The sequence below is a fragment of the Pristiophorus japonicus genome, chromosome 19, assembly GCF_044704955.1.
Source record: "Pristiophorus japonicus isolate sPriJap1 chromosome 19, sPriJap1.hap1, whole genome shotgun sequence".
In the NCBI taxonomy this organism is placed as follows: Eukaryota; Metazoa; Chordata; class Chondrichthyes; family Pristiophoridae; genus Pristiophorus; species Pristiophorus japonicus.
The window spans coordinates 18,602,713-18,628,315 of record NC_091995.1 but is presented as its reverse complement, the minus strand read 5'-3'; positions in this window follow the sequence as shown (position 1 = coordinate 18,628,315).

Sequence of the window (25,603 nt, the reverse complement as noted above, 5' to 3'; positions counted from 1 at the left end):
AGAAGGAGACCATTCAGCCCATCGAGTCTGTGCCAGCTCTCTCGAAGTGCAATCCAGTTAGTGCCACTCTCCCTGCCTTTTCCCCATATCCCTGCACTTTTTCCTCCTTCAAGTATTTATCTTCAGAAGGCTACTATTGAATCTGCCTCCACCACCCTATCAGGCAGTGCATTCCACTCGCTGCGTAGAAAGTTTTTCCTCATGTCGCCTCTGGTTCGTTTGCCCATCACCTTAAATCTGTGCCCTCTGGTTGTCGACCCCTCAGCTATTTACTCTACCCAAACCTTTCATGATTTTGAACACCTCCATCAAATCTCCTCTGGTCCTACTCTGCTCTAAGGAGAACAACTCCAGCTTCTCCAGTCTATCCACGGTAACTGCAATCCCTCATCCCTGGAACCGTTTTAGTAAGTAATTTCTGCACCTTCTCCAAGGCTTTCACGTCCTTCTTAAAGTGTAGTGCCGAGAACTGGACACAATTCTCCAGCTATTTCCAGTTAAAGGAATGCAGTAACATGGACTCTCATAATTGTGTTGCTCATCGCTAGTTCTTTTAGCAATTCGGCCCCGTCCCCTAGTTTACATACATTTTTTTAGTGTATTTTTGTAAAAGTGGAGTACAAGGTCATGCATTCCTTGAACTTTTTCTGCAATTAAGGGTTTATCTAAAAATTGAGTGTCAGCTGTGGCTCAGTGGGTAGCACTCTTGCCTCTGAGTCAGAAGGTCTCATGGGTTCAAGTCCCACTCCAGAGGCATGGAGTACAATACCTCGGCTGACACGCCCAGTGCAGTGCTGAGGGAGTGCTGCACTGTCGGAGGTGACGCCTTCGGGATGGGACATTTAATGCAGGCCTCGTCTGCCCTCTCAGGTGGACATAAGCATCCCACGGTCATCATTTCACAGAAGAGCAGGGCAGTTACCCCGGTGTCCTGGGCCAATGTTAATCCCTCAACCAACATTACTTTAAAATAAAAGATGATCGGGTCATTATCATTTTACTGTGTGTGGGAGCTTGCTGCAGCAAATTGTCTGTCCCATCTCCTACATTACAACAGTACCGACTCTTCCAAAAGTACTTCTTTGGCTGTAAGGGGCTTGGGACGTCCCGAGGTTGTGAAAGGCGCTATATAAATAGTTACTTATTTCCTTTTACCTACCCAGAGTGTTTGATGCAAGCATATGGACAGGGTGGATAAAGGGGAACCAGTGGATGTGGTGTATTTGAACGGCCAGAAGGCATTTGACACGGTGCCACATAAAAGGTAACGGCACAAGATAAAAGTTCACGGGGTTGGGGGTAATATATTAGCACGGATAGAGGATTGGCTAACAAACAGAAAACAGAGAGTCGGGATCAATGGTTCATTCTCTGGTTGGCAATCAGTAACTAGTGGGGTGCCGCAGGGATCAGTGCTGGGTCCCCAACTATTTGCAATCTATAATAACGACTTCAAGAAGGGACCGAGTGTAACGTAACCAAGTTTGCTGATGATACAAAGATGGGAGAAAAAGCAGTGTGTGAGGAGGACACAAAAAATCTGCAAAAGGACATAGACAGGCTAAGTGAGTGGGCAAAAATTTGGCAGATGGAGTATAATGTTGGAAAGTGGCAGAAAAAAATCAAAGAGCAAGATATTATTTAAATGGAGAAAGATTGCAAAGTGCTGCAGTACAGTGGGACCTGGGGGTACTTGTGCATGAAACACAAAAGGAGAGCAAGTGATCAGGAAGGCCAATTAAATCTTAGCCTTTATTGCAAAGAAGATGGAGTATAAAAGCAGGGAAGTCTTGCCACAGCTATATAAAATGTATGGGTGAGACCACACCTGGAATACTGTGTGCAGTTTTGGTTTACGAAAGGATATACTTGCTTTGGAGGCAGTTCAGAGAAGGTTCACTAGGTTGATTTCCGGAGATGAGGTGGTTAACTTATGAGGAAAGGTTGAGTAGGTTGGGCCTCTACTCATTGGAATTCAGAAAAATGAGAGGTGATTTTATCGAAACGTATAAGATTATGAAGGGGCTCGACAAGGTGGATGCAGAGAGGATGTTTCGGCTGATGGGGGAGACTATGATCTTAGAATAAGGGGCCGCCCATTTAAAACTGAGATGAGGAGAAATTTCTTCTCTGAGTGTTGTAAATCTGTGGAATTTGCTGCCTCAGAGAACTGTGGAAGCTGGGACATTGAATAAATTTAAGATAGAAATAGACAGTTTCTTAAACGATAAGGGAATAAGGGGTTATGGGGAGCGGACAGGGAGGTGGAGCTGAGTCCATGATCGGATCAGTCATGATCTTATTGAATGGCGGAGCAGGCTCGAGGGGCCGTATGGCCTAATCCTGCTCCTATTTCTTAAGTTCTTATGTTCTTAAATATATTACAAAGAGTGATAAATGGCAGAGGGCCGGTTGAGAAAATTTTGCATGCGCATTAGGTACAGGAAAGGGGTATCAATGCGGACAAACAATGGGCTGGATTTTCGCCTGTTGCCGTCTCTGTTTTCACTCCGGAGGGGCGGTAATGGCAATGGAAAGCATTCCCGGCCAGCTTCCAGCACACCGCCGGGACATTCGGTGCCAGGTTTGCGGGGCACGGAGCAGTACCGCCTGGGAGATGCGAGCCGGTGTGCAACGCCCCTGGTTGCGACACCTGTTATATATTAATGCTTGGGGGTCACCAGACACCAGAGGGCACCGTGGTCGGAGGTCATCGGGCTGTACGCATCTGGCATGTGTGCTTGGTCACCTGTCTATAAGCTGGGTGTCTTTGTCACGCTGGCACTCTCGAGCTGGAATAAAGATGGATCAGGTTGCACCTGAGTGAGTTTACAGTAACCAGACTCTTCAGTCATTACAATTGGCGACGAGGTAATTTAAGAACCCTTTGGAATGCACAATTGGCATGGTTGGAATCCTGGAGAGATTCGTGGAGGGCGAGGATTGGGCGGATTTCGTCGACCGCCTGGATCAGTATTTTGTGGCCAACGGCATGGAGGCAGAGGCCCACGCAGTTAAGCGCAGGGCAGTTCTCCTCACCTTTTGTGGTCCGAAAGTTTACGACCTCATGAAGAATCTACTCTCACCTGTACGTACAGTGGAAACATAGAAACATAGAAACATAGAAAATAGGTGCAGGAGTAGGCCATTCAGCCCTTCTAGCCTGCACCGCCATTCAATGAGTTCATGGCTGAACATGCAACTTCAGTACCCCATTCCTGCTTTCTCGCCATACCCCTTGATCCCCCTAGTAGTAAGGACTACATCTAACTCCTTTTTGAATATATTTAGTGAATTGGCCTCAACTACTTTCTGTGGTAGAGAATTCCACAGGTTCACCACTCTCTGGGTGAAGAAGTTTCTCCTCATCTCGGTCCTAAATGGCTTACCCCTTATCCTTAGACTGTGACCCCTGGTTCTGGACTTCCCCAACATTGGGAACATTCTTCCTGCATCTAACCTGTCTAAACCCGTCAGAATTTTAAACGTTTCAATGAGGTCCCCTCTCATTCTTCTGAACTCCAGTGAATACAAGCCCAGTTGATCCAATCTTTCTTGATAGGTCAGTCCCACCATCCCGGGAATCAGTCTGGTGAATCTTCGCTGCACTCCCTCAATAGCAAGAATGTCCTTCCTCAAGTTAGGAGAGCAAAACTGTACACAATACTCCAGGTGTGGCCTCACCAAGGCCCTGTACAACTGTAGCAACACCTCCCTGCCCCTGTACTCAAATCCCCTCGCTATGAAGGCCAACATGCCATTTGCTTTCTTAACCGCCTGTTGTACCTGCATGCCAACCTTCAATGACTGATGTACCATGACACCCAGGTCTCGTTGCACCTCCTCTTTTCCTAATCTGTCACCATTCAGATAATAGTCTGTCTCTCTGTTTTTACCACCAAAGTGGATAACCTCACATTTATCCACATTATACTTCATCTGCCATGCATTTGCCCACTCACCTAACCTATCCAAGTCACTCTGCAGCCTCATAGCATCCTCCTCGCAGCTCACACTGCCACCCAACTTAGTGTCATCCGCAAATTTGGAGATACTACATTTAATCCCCTCGTCTAAATCATTAATGTACAATGTAAACAGCTGGGGCCCCAGCACAGAACCTTGCGGTACCCCACTAGTCACTGCCTGCCATTCTGAAAAGCACCCATTTACTCCTACTCTTTGCTTCCTGTCTGACAACCAGTTCTCAATCCACGTCAGCACACTACCCCCAATCCCATGTGCTTTAACTTTGCACATTAATCTCTTGTGTGGGACCTTGTCGAAAGCCTTCTGAAAGTCCAAATATACCACATCAACTGGTTCTCCCTTGTCCACTTTGCTGGAAACATCCTCAAAAAATTCCAGAAGATTTGTCAAGCAGGATTTCCCTTTCACAAATCCATGCTGACTTGGACCTATCATGTCACCTCTTTCCAAATGCGCTGCTATGACATCCTTAATAATTGATTCCATCATTTTACCCACTACTGAGGTCAGGCTGACTGGTCTATAATTCCCTGTTTTCTCTCTCCCTCCTTTTTTAAAAAGTGGGGTTACATTGGCTACCCTCCACTCGATAGGAACTGATCCAGAGTCAATGGAATGTTGGAAAATGACTGTCAATGCATCCGCTATTTCCAAGGCCACCTCCTTAAGTACTCTGGGATGCAGTCCATCAGGCCCTGGGGATTTATCGGCCTTCAATCCCATCAATTTCCCCAACACAATTTCCCGACTAATAAAGATTTCCCTCAGTTCCTCCTCCTTACTAGACCCTCTGACCCCTTTTATATCCGGAAGGTTGTTTGTGTCCTCCTTAGTGAATACTGAACCAAAGTACTTGTTCAAGTGGTCTGTCATTTCTTTGTTCCCCGTTATGACTTCCCCTGATTCTGACTGCAGGGGACCTACGTTTGTCTTTACTAACCTTTTTCTCTTTACATATCTATAGAAACTTTTGCAATCTGCCTTAATGTTCCCTGCAAGCTTCTTCTCGTACTCCATTTTCCCTGCCCTAATCAAACCCTTTGTCCTCCTCTGCTGAGTTCTAAATTTCTCCCAGTCCCCGGGTTCGCTGCTATTTCTGGCCAATTTGTATGCCACTTCCTTGGCTTTAATACTATCCCTGATTTCCCTTGATAGCCACGGTTGAGCCACCTTCCCTTTTTTATTTTTACGCCAGACAGGAATGTACAATTGTTGTAATTCATCCATGCGGTCTCTAAATGTCTGCCATTGCCCATCCACAGTCAACCCCTTAAGTATCATTCGCCAATCTAGCCTAGCCAATTCACACCTCATACCTTCAAAGTTACCCTTCTTTAAGTTCTGGACCATGGTCTCTGAATTAACTGTTTCATTCTCCATCCTAATGCAGAATTGCACCATATTATGGTCACTCTTCCCCAAGGGGCCTCGCACAATGAGATTGCTAATTAATCCTCTCTCATTACACAACACCCAGTCTAAGATGGCCTCCCCTCTAGTTGGTTCCTCGACATATTGGTCTAGAAAACCATTTCCTTATGCACTCCAGGAAATCTTCCTCCACCGTATTGCTTCCAGTTTGGTTAGCCCAATCTATGTGCATATTAAAGTCACCCATTATAACTGCTGCACCTTTATTGCATGCACCCCTAATTTCATGTTTGATGCCCTCCCCAACATCCCTATTACTGTTTGGAGGTCTGTACACAACTCCCACTATCGTTTTTTGCCCTTTGGTGTTCTGCAGCTCTACCCATATAGATTCCACATCATCCAAGCTAATGTCCTTCCTAACTATTGCATTAATCTCCTCTTTAACCAGCAATGCTACCCCACCTCCTTTTCCTTTTATTCTATGCTTCCTGAATGTTGAATACCCTTGGATGTTGAGTACGAGGAAAAAGGGGATGAGGAATTGAGTACATTGGTGGGTAACCATCTGAAGCCACAAGAGGGTTCATCATATCACGCTACCATTTCTACACGCATGTTCATGCTGAGGGATAGGTCATGTCAGGATTTGTCGCCGACCTGCGACGTCTTGCAGAGCCGTGTAAGTTTGGGAACATGCTGGAAGACATGCTGCGTGATGTCTTCGTGATAGGCATCGGCCATGATGCGATCCTCAGGAAGCTGTTGCCTGCAGAGACGCTGGATTTGAAAAAGGCCATCGCGACTGCCCAGGCTTGCATGACGATGGATGATAAGTTGAGGCAGATATTTTCGACGAGTCGGAGTTCCACAGCAAGTACTGTAAACAAGTTGGTGTCGTTTTCGGGCAGAGCTGCTTACACGAAACCTGCCACTGCTCAGAGCCCGCCAACTGGTTCGAACCAGATTTCACCCTGTTGGCATTGTGGGGGCAATCATCGGCCTCATCAGTGTTGGATTAGACAATACTCATGCAATGGATGTTCGAAAGTGGGGCATCTTCACAGGATATGTCCACAACCGAGCAAGCGTGGTGCCGCTCACCACGTGGTTGATGAGGACCAGTTCAGTGATGACCCGGATACGCAACCCAAGGAGGAAGTGAATGGCCTGTATTCGTTCCTGAGCAAGAGCCAGCCGATAGTCGTTAATGTGAAGCTGAATGTCATGCCTGTATCAATGGAGCTGGACACGGGTGCGAGCCAGTCGATAATGAGCCAAACGACATTCGACAAGCTGTGGGACACTAAGGCTGCGAAACCGAAGCTGAGTCCAGTCAATGCCAGGTTGCGTACTTACACTAAGGAACTCATATCGGTGCTCAGCAGTGCAGCAATCGAGGTGTCATATGACGGTGTGGTTCACGAGCTACCATTATGGATCATCCCAGGTAATGGTCCAACGCTGTTCGGCGGGAATTGGTTCGAGAAAATCAAGCTGAACTGGAATGATGTCCAGATGTTGTCCTTGGTGGATGATACTTCGTGTGCTCAAGTATTGAAAAAGCTTCCTTCTTTGTTTGAACCGGACATTGGTAACTTTATGGGAGCCAAGGTGCAGATTCAACTAGACTCCAGTGCAAGGCCTGTCTATCACAAAGCTCGGTCTGTTCCATACATGATGAGGGAGAAGGTTCAAATTGAGCTTGACAGATTCCAGCGTGAAGGGATCATATCACCAGCTGAGTTTAACGAGTGGGCTAGTCCCATTGTTCCTGTGTTGAAGAGTGATGGCATTGTCAGGATTTGTGGAGACTACAAGGTTATGATTAACCGATTTTCGAAACAGGATCAGTATCTGCTACCGAGGGTTGATGACCTGTTCGCCATGCTAGTTGGTGGAAAGTCGTTCATGAAACTGGATCTGACATCGGCCTATATGACCCAGGAGCTTGTCGACAGTTTGAAAAAACTCACCTGCATCAACACCCATAAAGGACTGTTCGTCTACAACAGGTGTCCTTTGGGATTCGTTCGGTTGCAGCCATATTTCAGAGGAATATGGAGGGTTTACTGAAGTCTGTTCCTAGAACTGTCGTGTTACAAGATGACATTCTGGTCACAGGTCACGGCACTACTGAACATCTGAACAATCTTGAAGAAGTCCTGCAGCGTCTGGACAAAGTGGGACTCTGAAACGCTCGAAGTGTATATTCATGGCACCTGAAGTCGAAATCCTCGGGAGGAAGATTGCTGCTGATGGCATCAGGCCCACTGATTCAAAAACCAAGGCCATCAAAAATGCACCCAGGCCTCAGGCTGTGATGGAGCTGCTTTCGTTCCTTGGGCTACTCAACTACTTTGGTAATTTCTTACCCAGATTGAGCACTTTACTAGAGCCACTGCATGTGTTACTAAGAAAAGGCGACAACTGGGTCTGGGGTGCGTCTCAAGATGGAACCTTTGAGAAAGACAAGAATCTGCTATGTTCAAACAAGTTGCTTGTTCATTATGACCCGTGTAAGCGTCTTGTATTGGCCTGTGATGCTTCATCATATGGGGTTGGCTGCGTACACCAACAAGCAAATGAATCGGGCAAGCTAAAACCTGTTGCATATGCTTCGAGAAGTCTGTCTAAAGCGGAAAGAGCTTACTGTATAGTAGAGAAAGAAGCTTTGGCCTATGTGTATGGGGTAAAAAAAAATGCACCAGTACCTGTTTGGTCTTCGTTTTGAACTAGAAACGGATCACAAGCCACTCATTTCATTGTTTGCGGAAAACAAAGGTATTAATACCAATGCATCACCCCGCATTCAAATATGGGCGGTGGCATTGTCTGCCTATGATTACGTCATCCCTCATACTCCTGGTACTGAGAATTGTGTCGATGCACTGAGTCGTCTGCCCTTAACCACAATTGAGATGGAGACTCCTCAACCTGCAGATCCACTGTTAGTAATGGATGCTTTTGAGAGTGAAGGAACCCCTGTCACTGCTCAAAAGTTAAGATCTGGACCAGCCATGACCTTATTTTATCGGTTGTGAAACGGTGTGTCCTCAGTGGTGTTTGGTCTGTAATACCTATGGAGATGCGTGAGGAGACCAAACCTTACAACCGCCGCAAGGATGAGCTGTCCATTCAGTCAGACTGTTTACTGTGGGGTAAGAAAGGTCGAGAAAAATTTGTACGTGAATTTCATAGCACTCATCCTGATATTGTCATGATGAAGTCCATTGCTAGGTCTCCTGCATGGTGGCCGGGAATTGATTCTGATCTGGAATCATGCATGCATCAGTGCAATACTTGCATGCAGTTAAGTAAAGTACCAGTGGAATCTACGCTGAGTCTTTGGTCGTGGCCATCCAAACCATGGTCGACGATCCACATTGATTTTGCGGGCCCGTTCCTAGGTAATATGTTTTTTGTTGTAGTCGATGTATATTCTCAGTGGATAGAGTGTGTTATTATATCATCCAGCACGTCTGCAGCTACCATTGAGAGCCTTCGTATCATATTTGCTACTCATGGTTTGCCTGACATTATTGTGAGCGACAACGGATCTTGCTTCACAAGTCTTGAGTTCCGGGAGTTCATGAAACTCAATGGCATCAGACATGTGAGATCAGCTCCATTCAAGGCTGCTTCTAATGGTCAAGCAGAGCATGCCATTCAAACAATCAAGCAACGTATGAAACGTGTAACTCAGGGCTCACTGCAGAGACGGTTGTCATGTATATTGCTCAGTTACAGGTCAAGACCTCATACGCTTACTGGGGTTCCTCCTGCTGAACTACTGATGAAGAGAAATCTCAAGACCAGGCTTTCTCTTGTTCATCCTGATTTGAATGATCGTGTTGAAAACAGACGTCAAAGTCAGCAATGGTGTCATGATCGTGCTGCCATGTCACGTGACATCTCGGTTAATGATCTGGTTTATGCACTGAACTATGGTCAAGGAAAGAAGTGGATTGCAGGCACTGTTGCAACCAAGGAGGGTAACCGAGTGTTTATTGTCATACTCAAGAATGGGCAAACATGCAGGAAATACCTTGATAGGTTAAACTGCGGCACACGGATGAACTGGAACCGAGAGAGGATGATGCAGTCAGTGACCGACCAACCATTGTTCACTCATCAGAGGACTCTGCTGATATTACTGACTCTGAACCTTCAGTCTCTGATGTGGTCATAGAAACATAGAAACAAAGAAAATAGGTGCAGGAGCAAGCCATTCGGCCCTTTGAGCCTGCACCGCCATTCAATATGATCATGGCTGATCATGCAACCTCGGTACCCCACCCCTGCCTTCTCTCCATACCCCTTGATCCCTTTAGCCATAAGGGCCACATCGAACTCCCTTTTGAATATGTCCAACGAACTGGAATCAACAACTTTCTGTGGCAGAGAATTCCACAGGTTCACAACTCTTTGGGTGAAAAAGTTTCTCTTCATCTCAGTCCTATATGGATTACCCCTTATCTTTAGATTGTGACTTCTGGTTCTGGACTTCCCCAACATCGGGAACATTCTTCCTGCAACTAACCTGTCCAAACCCATCAAAATTTTATAAGTTTCCATGAGATCCTCTCTCATTCTTCTAAATTCCAGTGAATATAAGCCTAGTCAATCCTGTCTTTCCTCATATGTCAGTCCTGCCATCCCGGGAATCAGTCTGGTGAACCTTCGCTATACTCCCTCAGTAGCAAGCACATCCTTCCTTAGATTAGGAGATCAAAACTGCACACAATGCTCAAGGTGTGGCCTCACCAAGGCCCTGTACAACTGCAGTAAGACCTCCCTGGTCCTATATTCAAATCCCCTCGCTATGAAGGCCAACGTGCCATTTGCTTTCTTAATCGCCTGCTGTACCTGCATGCCTACCTTCAATGACTGATGTACCATGACACCCAGGTCTCGTTGCACCTCCCCTTTTACTAATCTGTCACCATTCAGATAATAATCTGCCTTCCTGTTTTTGCCACCAAAGTTGATAACCTCACACTTATCCACATTATACTGTATCTGCCATGTATTTGCCCACTCACCTAACCCGTCCAAGTCACCCTGCAGCCTCCCAGCATCCTCCTCACAGCTCACACCACCACCCAGTTTAATGTCATCTGCAATCTTGGAGATATTACATTCAATTCCTTTGTCGAAATCATTAATGTATATTTTAATAAGCTGGGGTCCCAGGACTGAACCCTGCGGCACCCCACTAGTCACTGTCTGCCATTCAAAAAAGGACCCGTTTATTCCCACTCTATGCTTCCTGTCTGCAAACCAGTTCTCTATCCACGCCATTACATTACCCCCAATACCATGTGCCTTAATTTTGCACACTAATCTCTTGTGTGGGACCTTGTCAAAAGCCTTTTGAAAGTTCAAATATACCACATCCACTGGTTCTCCCTTATCCACTCTACTAGTTACATCCTCAAAAAACTCTAGAAGATTTGTCAAGCATGATTTCCCTTTCATAAATCCATGCTGACTTGGACCGATCCTGTCACTGCTTTCCAAATGCGCTGCTATTACATCTTTAATAATTGATTCCAGCATTTTCCCCACCACTAATGTCAGGCTAACTGGTCTATAATTCCCTGTTTTCTCTCTCCCTCCTTTTTTTAAAAGTGGGGTTACATTAGCTACCCTCCAATCCATAGGAACTGAACCAGAGTCCATGGAATGTTGAAAAATGACCACTAATGCATCTACTATTTCTAGGGCCACTTCCTTAAGTACTCTGGGATGCAGACTATCAGGCCCTGGGGATTTATTGGCCTTCAGTCCCTTCAATTTCCCCAACACAATTTCCTGACTAATAAGGATTTCCCTCAGTTCCCCCTTCTCACTAGACCCTCGGTCCCCTAGTATTTTCGGGAGGTTATTCGTGTCTTCCTTAGTGAAGACAGAACCAAAGTATTTGTTTAATTGGTCTGCCATTTCCTTGTTCCCCATTATGAATTCGCCTTATTCTGACTGCAAGGGACCTACATTAGTCTTCACTAATCTTTTTCTCTTCATATATCTATAGAAGCTTTTACAGTCAGTTTTTATGTTCCCTGCAAGCTTACTCTCATACTCTATTTTCCCCCTCCTAATTAAACTCTTAGTCCTCCTCTGCTGAATTCTAAATTTCTCCCAGCCCTCGGGTTTGCTGCTTTTTCTGGCCAATTTATATGCCTCTTCCTTGGATTTAACACTTTCTCTAATTTCCCTTGTTAGCCACGGTTGATCCACCTTCCCTTTTTTATTCTTAATGAAGAATTCTACCATATTATTGGTGTTCTAGACCAATATGTTGAGGAACCAACTAGAGAGCAGTTTGGGTAGCCCAATCAATATATAGATTAAAATCACCCATGATAACTGCTGTACCCTTATTGCATGCATCCCTAATTTCCTGTTTGATGCCATCCCCAGCCTCCCTACTACTGTTTGGTGGTCTGTACACAACTCCCACTAATGTTTTCTGCCCTTTGGTGTTTCGCAGTTCTACCCATATAGATTCCACATCATCCACGCTAATATCCTTCCTTACTATTGCGTTAATCTCCTCTTTAACCAGTAACGTTACCCCACCTCCTTTTCCTTCCTGTCTATCCTTCCTGAATATTGAATACCCCTGGATGTTGAGTTCCCAGCCTTGGTTACCCTGGAGCCATGTCTCCGTAATCCCAATTCCATCATATCCGTTAACAGCTGTCTGCACAGTTAATTCATCCACCTTATTATGAATGCTCCTCGAGACACAGAGCCTTCAGGCTTGTTTTTTTAACACTCTTTGTCATTTTAGAATTATGTTGTATGGTGGCCCTTTTTGATTTTTGCCCTTGATTTCTCTGCCCTCCACTTTTGCTTTTCTCCTTCCTACCTTTTGCTTCTGCCCCCTTTTTACTTCCCTCTGTCTCCCTGCATAGATTCCCATCCCCCCCTGCCATTTTTCTTTAAACCCTCCCCAACAGCACTAGCAAATACTCTGCCTTGGACATTGGTCCCAGGTGCAGGCTGTCCGGTTTGCACTGGTCCCACCTCCCCCCAGGATCGGTTCCAATATCCCAGGAATTTGAATCCCTCCCCCTTGCACCATTCCTCAAGCCACGTATTCATCTGAGCTATCCTGCAATTCCTACTCTGAATGCCCGCTCCCATCAGGCCGGCTACTCAGCCCTCAGTGTCAGGATGCTCACCCAGAGCCAAAGTTGAACTGAGACGATCAACTCCTGAGAGGAAGGCCCCAGAACGATTTTAAAAGGGGGATGTTGTTATGTATTAAGGCTTGGGGGGTCACCAGCAGAGGGCGCCGCGGTCGGAGGTCATCCGGCTGTACGCATGTGGCATGTGTGCTTGGTCACCTGTATATAAGCTGCATGTCTTTGTCACGCTGGCACTCTCGGGCTGGAATAAAGATGGATCAGGTTGCACCTGAGTGAGTTTACAGTAACCAGACTCTTGAGTCATTACAACACCGGCTCGATATTTGGTTTGCGCCCGATCAGTAGCGCCCCGCAGCGCCCCCTGGTGGGACCGCCTGTGAAAGCTGGCAGTCCGAACACTACCGGCCGCAGTGAGGGAAGGAATGTCTGATTGTTTTTTTATTTTTTTATTTTTTTATTTTTTGCGATTCATGTCGGTAATGTATTTGGGAATGTTTTTGGTGGAGTTTTTTTCTAGATTTTTTTTTAACACAGAAGCCTCTCTTAGGCCGCTCCGAGGCAGGCAGCTTAGCTCAGGATTTTCAGTTGCTCAGCCGGCCTAGCATCCGCTGCTCCACACTCGGGGCCCAGCTGGTGAATTTTGCGGCTGGAGACGCACACCATTTCCCGGCGCAATATTTACCGCCCCGCCCGGGTTTACACCGCAACAGAGGCGCGACCGAATTTCCACCCCAATGACTTCCCGATTTTGCTGAACAAAATCTTCCCGGCATTGCACTGTGCGTTAAAACCTCTTCTATTTCATCAGATGAGCCTCAAGAAACCATCCAGCCAACTGCAAGACAGTTCGATTTCAGTGAGCAACCTGTGCTCAATGAACTGGGGGAATCGCTCTTGCTCCCTGGAGAGACGAACATTTGGGGTAAGAACATCTTAAAAGGCTCATGGTTAAATCTACGCCTCCTATTCTTTTGATGCATAAAAAACAAATCTCATACCTTGTGTCTCCTCCCAAGATGTGCCCCCAGAGTACCCAACGTCCTACCAACGAGTGTACTTCCTCATTAATATTGACAAAACATGGAATGATGCTCAGATGTACTGCCGGACTCAGCACAAGGACCTACTCAGCATACGAGACCAGGAGGAGAATGACCGTACAGCCCGGCTGCTGAAGCATGATGCACAGAGCTGGATCGGGCTGTTCAACGAACACCAGTCCGATTACGGCTGGCAGTGGTCCAACGGAGACCGGGTCACCTTCTTGAACTGGGACAATTTCTACCCGATGGATTTCACCACCATGTCGGTCTGCGTTATCCAGTTCAACGGGCGTTGGAAGGATGTTCCATGCGACTTTGCCTTCCCTTTCATTTGTTACGCAGGTAATCCACTGATTGTACTGGAGCCCGCGGTGTGTATTGTCCGAGTACCGGCTCTCTGTGTTGGCTCTCTCTCTGGGGCGGTGGGGTGGGTCCGGTTCTTAGACTCGATGACATTGTTTGGTGAAATGTGAAGTTATCCACTTTGGTGGGAAAAATAGAAAAGCAGAGTATTTTTTAAACGGCGAGAGATTGGGAAATGTTGGTGTTCAGAGGGACCCGGGTGTCCTCATAACAATGAACATGCAGATACAGCAAGCAGTTAAAAAGCAAATGGCATGTTGTCCATTATTATAAGAGGATTTGAACACAAGAGTAAAGACGTCTTACTGCAATTATATAGGGCCCTGGTGAGACCGCACCTGGAGTATTGTGCACAGTTTAAGCCTCCTTATCTAAGGAAGGATATACTTGCCATGGAGGGAGTGCAACAAAGGTTCATCAGACTGATTCCTGGGATGGGGGGATTGTCCTATGAGGAGAGATTGAGTAGACTAGGCCTATATTCTCTAGAGTTTAGAAGAATAAGAGGTGATCTCATTGAAACATACAACATTCTTACAGGGTATATGCAGCAAGGATGTTTCCTCTGGCTGGGGAGTCTAGAACCAGGGGTCACAGTCTCAGAATAAGGGGTCGGCCATTTAGGACTGAGATGAAGAGAAACTTTTTCACTCAAAGGGTGGGGAATCTTTGGAATTCTCTATCCCAGAGGGCCGAGGTGGCTCAGGCTTTGAGTATATTCAAGATAGAGATCGATAGATTTTGTGGATATTAAGGGAATCAAGGGATATGGGAATAGGGCAGTAAAGTGGAGTTGAAGTAGAAGATCAACCATGATCTTATGAATGGTGGAGCAGACTTGAGGGGCAAAATGGCCTACTCCTGCTCCTAATTCTTAAGTTCTTAAATAATTACATAGGATTACATAGGGTATACAGCACAGAAACAGGCCATTCGGCCCAACCAGTCCATGCCGGCATTTATGCTCCACTCGAGCCTCCCCCTGACTTCCTCATCTAACTCCATCAGCATAACCCTCGATTCCCTTCTCCCTCAAATGCTGGTCTAGCCTCCCCTTAAATGCATCGATACTATTTGCTTCAACCACTCCCTGTGGCAGCGAGGTCCACATTCTCACCACTCTCTGGGTAAAGAAGTTTCTTCTGAATTCCCTATTGGATTTCTTGGTACTATCTTATATCGATGGCCTCTAGTTTTGCTCTTCCCCACAAGTGGAAACATTCTCTCTCTTTCCACTCAATAAAAATCTTTCAGAATTTTAAAGACCTATTAGGTCAGCCCTCAGCCGCCTTTTTTCAAGAGACCCAGCCTGTTGATCCTTTCCTGATATGTATACCCTCGCATTTCTGGTATCATCCTTGTAAATCTTCTCTGCACCCTCTCCAGTGCCTCTATATCCTTTGTATAATACGGCGACCAGAACCGTGCGCGGTACTCTAAGTGTGGTCCAACCAAGGTTCGATACAGGTTTAACATAACGTCGCTACTTTTCAATTACACCTCTAGAAATAAACCCTAATCTTTGATAGAGCTGTTCAAAATCATAAGAGTTCTGTTCAGAGTGGATAGCGAGAGACTGTTCCCATTGGCGGAAGGGTTCAGAACCTAAAGAGATTAAAGGTGACTGGCAGAGGATCCAAAGGCGACATAAGGAAAAACTTCTTCCCGCAGTGATGGTTATGATCTGGAATGCACTGCCTGAAAGAACGGTGGAGGTGGACTCAATCACAGCTTTCAAAAGGGAGTTGGATAAATATCTGAAGGAAAAAGATTTGCAAGGCTACGGGGAAGGGGGAGGGGGAAGGGTGGAACAAGTTGAAGTGCTCTTGCAGAGAGCCGGCACGGGCTCGATGGGCCAAATGGCCTATTTTTGTGCTGTAACCATTCTATGATTCCGTTCTATGAGATTCGTTATCGGGTTTGACCGAGTCTTGACACAGTCATAGCCCTGATTTTAACACCAGGTGGATTCCCCGCTCATGGCCTGAGTTAAAATTACAGTCGGGTCTCAAGATATCATCGGGCCGCAGTGTACATACATAAAGAAGGACCCTGTTGGCTCCGGGTGCCTGACTTGCTGCCTGCTCAGGTTAAAATTGCAGATGGTGTGACCATGCCTGCTTTCGGACCGGGTAAGAGCCGAGGCGACCTTAACTGTCCACCCGCCAGGTTTCTACTGAGCAAGTAGAACATAAGAACATAAGAAATAGGAACAGCAGTTGGCCATTTGGCTCCTCGAGCCTGCTCCGCCATTCAATAAGATCATGGCTGATCTGATCATGGACTCAGCTCCACTTTCCTGCCCGCTCCCCATAACCCTTTACTCCCTTATCGCTCAAAAATCTGTCTATCTCCACCTTAAATATATTCAATGACCCAGCCTCCACAGCTCTCTGGGTCAGAGAATTCTACAGATTTACAACACTCAGAGAAGAAATTCCTCCTTATCTCAGTTTTAAATGTGCGGCCCCTTATTCTAAGACTATGTCCCCTAGTTTTAGTTTCCCCTATGAGTGGAAATATCCTCTCAGCATCCACCTTGTCGAGCCCCCTCATTATCTTATAAGTTTCAGTAAGATCTCCTCTCCTTCGTCTGAACTGCAATGAGTATAGGCCCAACCTACTCAACCAATGTTCATACAGCAACCCCCTCATCTCTGGAATCAACCTAGTGAACCTTCTCTGAACAGCCTCCAATGCAAGTATATCCTTCCTTAAATACAGAGACCAAAACTGTATGCAGTACTCCAGATGTAGCCTCACCAATACCCTGTACAGTTATAGCAAGACTGCTCTGCTTTTATACTCTATCCCCTTTGCAATAAAGGCCAACATTCCATTTGCCTTCCTGATTACTTGCTGTACCTGCATACTCACTGTTTGTGTTTCATGCACAAGGACCCCCAGGTCGCTCTGTTCTGCAGCACTTTGCAATATTTCTCCATTTAAATTATAATTTTATTTTCTATTATTTCTGCCAAAGTGGATAACCTCACATTTTCCCACATTATACTCCATCTGCCAAATTTTTGCCCACTCACTTAGCCTGTCTATATCCCTTTGCAGATTTTTTGTGTCCTCCTCACAATTTGCTTTCCCACCCATCTTTGTATCATTAGCAAACTTGGCTACATTACACTCGGTCCCTTCATCCAAGTCATTAATATAGATTGTAAATAGTTGAGGACCCAGCACCGATCCCTGCGGTACCCCACTAGTCACTGTTTGCCAACCGGAAAATGACCCATTTATCTCGACTCTCTGTTTTCTGTTAGTTAGCCAATCCTCTATCTATGCTAATATATTACCCCCAGCCCCGTGAGCTTTTATCTTGTGCAGTCACCTCTTATGTGGCACCTTATCGAATGCCGTCTGGAAATCCAAATACACCACATCCACTGGTTCCCCCTTATCCACCCTGCTCATTGCAAATGTTGACATAAGAATTTATGACGCACGAAGTTGACAGAAAGTTAGCCACTAGAGCCGCATAGTTGTTTCACATGTGAGAAAGAATTGTACTCTTCACTGTGACGGGGCGGCAGTGTTTACCTATCACCACCGGTCTGAAATATGCCTGGATGTCAATCTGATTTGCTGATTTGTTATTGGCTTTTGGTGAGTTTGATACTTTGTTATCATTAAGCTGAAGGATGTTAGCATTAGGAATGGAGCACGTTTCTGTTCAAATACTCAATGTCAACTTTTGTTTAAAAGCTTCATTCACAAGATCATTCATTTATTGCTGGCAAGGCTGGCATTTATGGCCCATCTCGAGTTACCCCTTGAGAAGGTGGTGGTGAGCTGCCTTCTGGAATCGCTGCAGTCAGTGTGGTGAAGGTGCTGTGAGTTAGGGTACGAGCAGCAGAGCTTTGGATGAGCTCAAGTTCAATGAGGGTGTAAGATGGGAGGGTGGACAGGAGAACATTGGAAGGAATAGTGGAATCTGTCAAATAACACATTAATGTAATGTCATGCATGTTGGTATTACCAACAGACCGTGCGCTATCATTGAAAAAATATATATTTAGTCATTCATGGGATGTGAGCGTTGTTGGCAAGGCCGACATTTATTGCCCATCCCTAATTGCCCTTGAGAAGGTGGTGGTGAGCTGCCTTCTTGAACCGCTGCAGTCCGTGTGGTGAAGGTTCTCCCACATCATCATCATAGGCAGTCCCTCGGAGTCGAGGAAGACTTGCTTCCACTCTAAAACTAAATTCTTATGTGACTGAAGAGTCCAATGCGGGATCTACAGTCTCTGTCACAGGTGGGACAGACAGTGGTTGAAGGAAAAGGGTGGGTGGGGAGTCTGGTTTGCCACACGCTGGCTACGCTTGGTTTCTGCTTGTTCTCTCCAATGGGACTCAAGGTGCTCAGTGCCCTCCCGGATGCTCTTCCTCCACTTTGGGCCAGGGATTCCCAGGTGTTGGCTGAGATGTTGCACTTTATCAAGGAGGCTTTGAGGGTGTCCTTGAAGCGTTTTCTCTGCCCACCTGGGGCTCGCTTGTCGTGTTGAAGCTCTGCGTAGAGCGCTTGCTTTGGGAGTCTCGTGTCGGGCATGTGGATACTGGAGCTGCCCAACGGAGCTGATCGAGCGTGGTCAATGCTTCGATGCTGGGGATGTTGGTCTGAGTGAGAACACTGATGTTGGTGCATCGATCCTGCCAGTGGATTTGCAGGATCTTGCAGAGGCAGCGCTGGTGGTATTTCTCCAGCATTTTGAGGTGTCTGCTGTATATAGTCCAAGTCTCTGAGCCATATAGGAGGGCGGGTATCACTACAGCCCTGTAGACCATAAGCCAGATTTGCCAGATTTGCAGTCCTGGTCTTCAAATACTCTCTTCCTCAGGCGACCGAAGGCTGCGCTGGCGCACTGGTCATCGATGTCTACCCTTGTTGACAGTAGGCTCCCGAGGCATGGAAAATGGTCCATGTTGTCCAACACCTCGTGGTGGATTTTGGTACTCAGGGGGCAGTGCTGTGAGGTTAAACACCTGTAAGACAAAGGCCCTCTACCAACCTGGTTCTCCCACAGTGCTGTTATGGAGGGAATTCCAGGATTTTGACCCAGCGATGATGAAGGAACGGCCGATATATTTCCAAGTCAGGATGAGGCGTGATTTGGAGGGGAATTTGCAGGTGATGGTGTTCCCATGCGCCTGCTGCCCTTGTCCTTGTAGTTGGTAGAGCTCGCTGGTTTTGGAGGCACTGTCGAAGAAGCCTTGGCGAGTTGCTGCAGTGCATCTTGTAGACGATACATACTGCCGCTTCAGTACGCCAGTGGTGGAGGGAGTGGATGCCTTGAGATGTTGTACTGCCAGCCCTATACTATCTCACCTTGAACCTCATAGACTACCCCTACTGCACCAGTGTAAGGGTTCCATTATACGCATTACTTGCATCTCTGAGTACGATTGCCAGTTTAATTCATATTGGTGTCGCATTAGATGCTGAGAGGCTGTTTGATGCTGTGGGGCTCTTTAGAGGTTGAGAGGCTGTGTAGAGGCCAAGAGGTTGTTTCCCTTGGCTGGAGAGTCCGAGAACCACGGGTCACAGTCTCAGGATATGTTCCTTCACTCAGAGTGTTGTGAACCTTTGGAATGCTCTACCCCAGAGGGCTGCGATTGCTGAGTCGTTGAGTATATTCAAGGCTGAGATCGCTAGATTTTTGGACATGAAGGGAATCGAGGGAGATGCAGATGGGGTGGGAGAATGGCGGAGCAGGCTCGAGGGGCCGTGTTGCCTACTCCTGCTCCTATTTCTTATGTTCTTATTACTGAAATCCCTTGCGCTGTTATACCCGATAGACCTTTTGGATATAGTTGAAGCGCTGTTTACGCCATACTTTTAATAAACCTGCCTTCCCATCCGTTCAGTGCACACATGTCCTACGCGTTACATTTGTGACAACCGTGCTTTTAAATGCTCTTTCTGCTCCGATTTCAGACTAACAGGAAGCAGTCGGTTCCAGCTCAAGAAGGGATAAGCACGTGGAACTCCCGTGGGTAACTCGGCACATAACTCCAATGTCCTGAGAAGGAATCCTGACCATCCAACCCCCACCCCACCCGCCTCACCCTTAGAAAAGCGTATCCCACCGCTTCAATTTCTGCACCCTCGCCATGACCACCGCCGCCTGCATCCGCGATTGCTGGATTCACCGCGCACTCACCATGAAAACTACGACTCGGCAACAAAGTGACATTTTTACTTGCGCACCTCAACGCCCATTGGAGAGATTTGTACATTCCGCCGGCCAAATTGAACTAATGCAGCCGGTTAAGGGGCTGGATTTACACGATCAGATTCGGCCGACTGTTGCAGCCAGAGCAGTGGTTGAGTGACAGTTATTTTATGTTATTTTATGTAGAATGTTATTTTATGTAGAATTACAGCGAATGTACAGCACAGAAGCAGTCCATTCTGGCCAACCGGTCTCTGCCAGTGATTATGCTTCACCCGAGCCTCTCTTCATCTCACTCCATCGACATATCCTCCTGTCCCTTTCTCCCTCATGTACTTATCCAGCTTCCCCTTAAATATATCCCTGTTGTTTGCCTCAACCACCCCCTGTGGTAGCGAGCTCTACATTCTCACCAATCACTGGATAAAGAAGTTGCTCCTGAATTCCCGATTGGATTTCTTAGTGACTCTCTTATATTGATGGCCTCTAGTTCAGGTCTCCCCCACAACTAGAAACATTTCTACATCTAGCCCATCAAACCCCTTCATAATTTAAAGGATCACCATCAGGTCACCCCGCATTCTTCTCTTTTTTAGAGAAACGACCTCCAGCTTATTCAGTATTCCCTGATAGTTATAACTTCTCAGTTCTGGTACCATCCTTAATCTTTTTGTTTGCGCCTTCTCCATTGCCTCTATATCCTTTTTATAATAGGGAGACCAGAACTATGTGCAGTACACCAAGAGTGGTCTCACAGTACTCCAAATGTGATCCCATAGTACTCCAAGTGTGGTCCCACAGTACTCCAAGTGTGGTCCCACAGTGCTCCAAGTGTGATCCCACAATATTCCAAGTGTGATCCCACAGTGCTCCAAGTGTGGTCTCACAGTGCTCCAAGTGTGGTCCCACAGTATTCCAAGTGTGGTCCCACAGTATTCCAAGTGTGGTCCCACAGTGCACCAAGTGTGGTCCCACAGTGCACCATGTGTGGTCCCACAGTATTCCAAGTGTGGTCCCACAGTATTCCAAGTGTGGTCCCACAATACTCCAAGTGTGGTCCCACAGTATTCCAAGTGTGGTCCCACAGTATTCCAAGTGTGGTCCCACAGCGCTCCCACAGTATTCCAAGTGTGGTCCCACAGTTTTCCAAGTGTGGCCCCACACTGCTCCAAGTGTGGTCCCACAGTATTCCAAGTGTGATCCCACAGTATTACAAGTGTGGTCCCACAATACTCCAAGTGTGGTCCCACAGTGCTCCAAGTGTGGTCCCACAGTGCTCCAAGTGTGGTCCCACAGTGCTCCAAGTGTGATCCCACAGTGCTCCAAGTGTGGTCCCACAGTGCTCCAAGTGTGGTCCCACAGTGCTCCAAGTGTGGTCCCACAGTGCTCCAAGTGTGATCCCACAGTGCTCCAAGTGTGATCCCACAGTGCTCCAAGTGTGATCCCACAGTATTCCAAGTGTGGTCCCACAGTGCTCCACTCCAAGTGTGGTCCCACAGTGCTCCAAGTGTGGTCCCACAGTGCTCCAAGTGTGGTCCCACAGTGCTCCAAGTGTGGTCCCACAGTGCTCCAAGTGTGATCCCACAGTGCTCCAAATGTGGTCCCACTGTATTCCAAGTGTGGTCCCACAGTGCTCCAAGTGTGGTCCCACAGTACTCCAAGTGTGGTCCCACAGTACTCCAAGTGTGGTCCCACAGTACTCCAAGTGTGGTCCCACAGTGCTCCAAGTGTGGTCCCACAGTGCTCCAAGTGTGGTCCCACAGTGCTCCAAGTGTGGTCCCACAGTACTCCAAGTGTGGTCCCACAGTACTCCAAGTGTGGTCCCACAGTGCTCCAAGTGTGGTCCCACAGTGCTCCAAGAGTGGTCCCACAGTGCTCCAAGTGTGGTCCCACAGTGCTCCAAGTGTGGTCCCACAGTACTCCAAGTGTGGTCCCACAGTACTCCAAGTGTGGTCTTACTAAGGTTCTATACAATTTTCCCATAGTTTTCTCACTGTCTGTGTTACTCGGCTCCACTCATGGCTGTTCTTGCTGGGAAAACTGCTGCTTATCCAGAGCTGCCCACCATGTGTAGATACAGATGCCACAAAAGTGTTCCACTGAAATCTTACCAGTGCTTCTCTTGGTAAACACATATGTACAAAATTAATTGCCTCGCCCCTCTCAGCAACTGACCTCTTGCAGCTTTGCTATAAATTGAACACAGCCAATATACAGCGGTTATTATTTTACGTTTAAGTTGAACCCAGCTTGTGCTGCACCTTTGTGATCTGAAATTGATTCGCTGGATTTACGCTAAGCATCAGTAATTGCTCCGGAACTGCATTACCCTAATCACTGGCAGTCACCACGCTGCCAATTAGACTTGCAAATATGGTCCAATAAAGTCATCAGGAGCAGGACGAGTTGTGTCATGTCCTTTCTCTTCTTCCAGCACCTAGAAATTTAATTTGGGTGGGCGGGGGTGTGTGAAAATCAACTTGCCCAGGGTGGGGTGTAAGATTGGGCTGTAGTAGATCGGTAACTCCGTTATACACCTCACGCAATTTTCTTCAATGGAAAGGAGAATGAGGCAGGGGGTATAATCTATATTGAGCCCCCATCAAAGTTGAATGTCACCCGCCATCTTGCGGTAACGGATTATATTCATGGTAAGAGTCGACCATTATATTTTAGGTCGCAGTTATGTGTACTAACAAAAGGGCCGCATTGTCTCTGATTGGCTTTCCTTTATCACATGACCTGATCAGTGCCCTTGGAGGATAAGCCACACCCAGAAGTTTCCCTGGAATGTGTAACTGGAACCGCCCAGCCCAAGTTCTAACTAATTTTGCAAAGTGTAATTCTATCCATTCTGACTTCAGAAGCCAGAGAGCATAGATCTCCACCAACCCAGCAAAAGCCTCCCCAGTTCCAACCAAAGTCCCTTACCCCAACGCAAGTGCATCCCTCCCCCAGCCGAAGTCCCTTAGCCCAGTGCAAGCTCATGACCTTACCTGCCCCACCCCTCCGCCATAGATGGAGCATTGTGTGTGCGTCACAGATTATTAACAGGTTTATTGGGTATGAAGTGACTAGTGACAGTGTCGAGACTTCTGGATATCATCCACTCCAACGATATCCCTTGTAACACCCACACCGAGCCTTCCGAGAAATCGGGTGTGAGAGTAAGGTGGGTTGGAAGAACGTAAACTGTCTTCCCTGAGTTCCCTCTCTCTCCCTTACCCTCTCTCTTTCCGTCTCTCTATACCCGCAATATGTCTCTCTCTCGCTCTGCCCTCGTGCCTCTCAATCCGCCCGTCACCTCTCTCCCCCCTCCCATCCCCTCTCTCTCCCCCTGCCCATCGCCTCTCTCCCCCCCGCCTGTCCCCTCACTCCCCCCGCCACCCGTCACCTCTCTCCCCCCTCCCGTCCCCTCTCTCCCCCTCCCGTCCCCTCTCTCCCCCCGCCCGTTGCTTCTCTACCCCCGCCCGTCCCCTCTCTCCCCCCGCCCGTCACCTCTCTCCCCCCTCCCGTCCCCTCTTTCCCCCCGCCCGTCACCTCTCTCCCCCTCCCATCCCCTCTCTCTCCCCCCCGCCCGTCCCCTCTCTCCCCCCGCCCGTTGCTTCTCTACCCCCGCCCGTCCCCTCTCTCCCCCCGCCCGTTGCTTCTCTACCCCCGCCCGTCCCCTCTCTCCCCCTCCCGTCCCCTCTTTCCCCCCGCCCGTCCCCTCTCTCCCCCTCCCGTCCCCTCTCTCCCCCCGCCCGTTGCTTCTCTACCCCCGCCCGTCCCCTCTCTCCCCCCGCCCGTCCCCTCTCTCCCCCCGCCCGTCACCTCTCTCCCCCCGCCCCTCGCCTCTCTCTCCCCCCGCCCCTCGCCTCTCTCTCCCCCTGCCCATCCTCTCTCTCTCCCCCCGCCCATTGCCTCTCTCTCTCCCCCCGCCCGTCCCCTCTCTCTCTCCCCCCGCCCATTGTCTCTCTCTCTCCCCCTGCCCATCCTCTCTCTCTCCCCCCGCCCATTGCCTCTCTCTCTCCCCCCGCCCGTCCCCTCTCTCTCTCCTCCCGCCCGTCACCTCTCTCTCCCCTCGCCCGTCCCCTCTCTCCCCTCGCCCGTCCCCTCTCTCCCCTCGCCCGTCCCCTCTCTCCCCTCGCCCGTCCCCTCTCTCCCCTCGCCCGTCCCCTCTCTCCCCCCCGCCCGTCACCTCTCTCCCCCCCGCCCGTCACCTCTCTCTCCCCCGCCCATCACCTCTCTCTCTCCCCGCCCATCACCTCTCTCTCCCCCGCCCATCACCTCTCTCTCTCCCCGCCCATCGTCTCTCTCTCCCCCGTCCCCTCTCTCTCCCCCCGTCACCTCTCTCCCCCCGCCCGTCACCTCTCTCTCTCCCGCCCATCACCTCTCTCTCTCCCCCCGTCACCTCTCTCCCCCCCGCCCGTCACCTCTCTCTCTCCCGCCCATCACCTCTCTCTCTCCCCCCGCCCATCACCTCTCTCCCCCCGTCGCCTCTCTCCCCCCGCCCATCGTCTCTCTCTCCCCCCGTCCCCTCTCTCCCCCCCGCCCGTCCCCTCTCTCCCCCCCGCCCGTCACCTCTCTCCCCCCTGCCCGTCGCCTCTCTCTCCCCCCGCCCATTACCTCTCTCTCCCCCCGCCCTTCCCCTCTCTCTCCCCCCCCACCCATCCCCTCTCTCTCCCCCATCCCCTCTCTCTCCCCCGTCACCTCTATCTCTCCCCCCGCCCATCACCTCTCTCTCCCCCCGCCCGTCGCCTCTCTCTCCCCGCCCGTCGCCTCTCTCTCCCCGCCCATCGCCTCTCTCTCCCCCCGTCCCCTCTCTGTCCCCCCGTCCCCTCTCTCCCCCCCGCCCGTCCCCTCTCTCCCCCCCGCCCATCACCTCTCTCCCCCCCCACCCATCACCTCTCTCTCCCCCATCCCCTCTCTCTCCCCCATCCCCTCTCTCTCCCCCATCCCCTCTCTCTCCCCCATCCCCTCTCTCTCCCCCATCCCCTCTCTCTCCCCCGTCCCCTCTCTCTCCCGCCCATCACCTCTCTCTCTCCCCCCGCCCATCACCTCTCTCCCCCCGTCGCCTCTCTCCCCCCGCCCATCGTCTCTCTCTCCCCCCGTCCCCTCTCTCCCCCCCGCCCGTCCCCTCTCTCCCCGCCCGTCGCCTCTCTCTCCCCGCCCGTCCCCTCTCTCTCCCCGCCCATCGCCTCTCTCTCCCCCCCGTCCCCTCTCTGTCCCCCCGTCCCCTCTCTCTCCCCCCGTCCCCTCTCTCTCCCCCCGTCACCTCTCTCTCCCCCCGCCCATCACCTCTATTTCTCCCCCCGCCCATCACCTCTCTTCCCCCCCCGCCCGTCACCTCTCTCTCCCCCCCCAACCCGTCACCTCTCTCCCCCCGCCTGTCTCCCCCCTCCCCTACCGTGTGTCTCTCCCCGCCGCCCGCATGCTCGGAGAAACAACGTGGCCAATTGCAGGGCCCCACTTCCGGTTCCGTGCGGGAAGCGTTGGGGGCGGAGTCCAG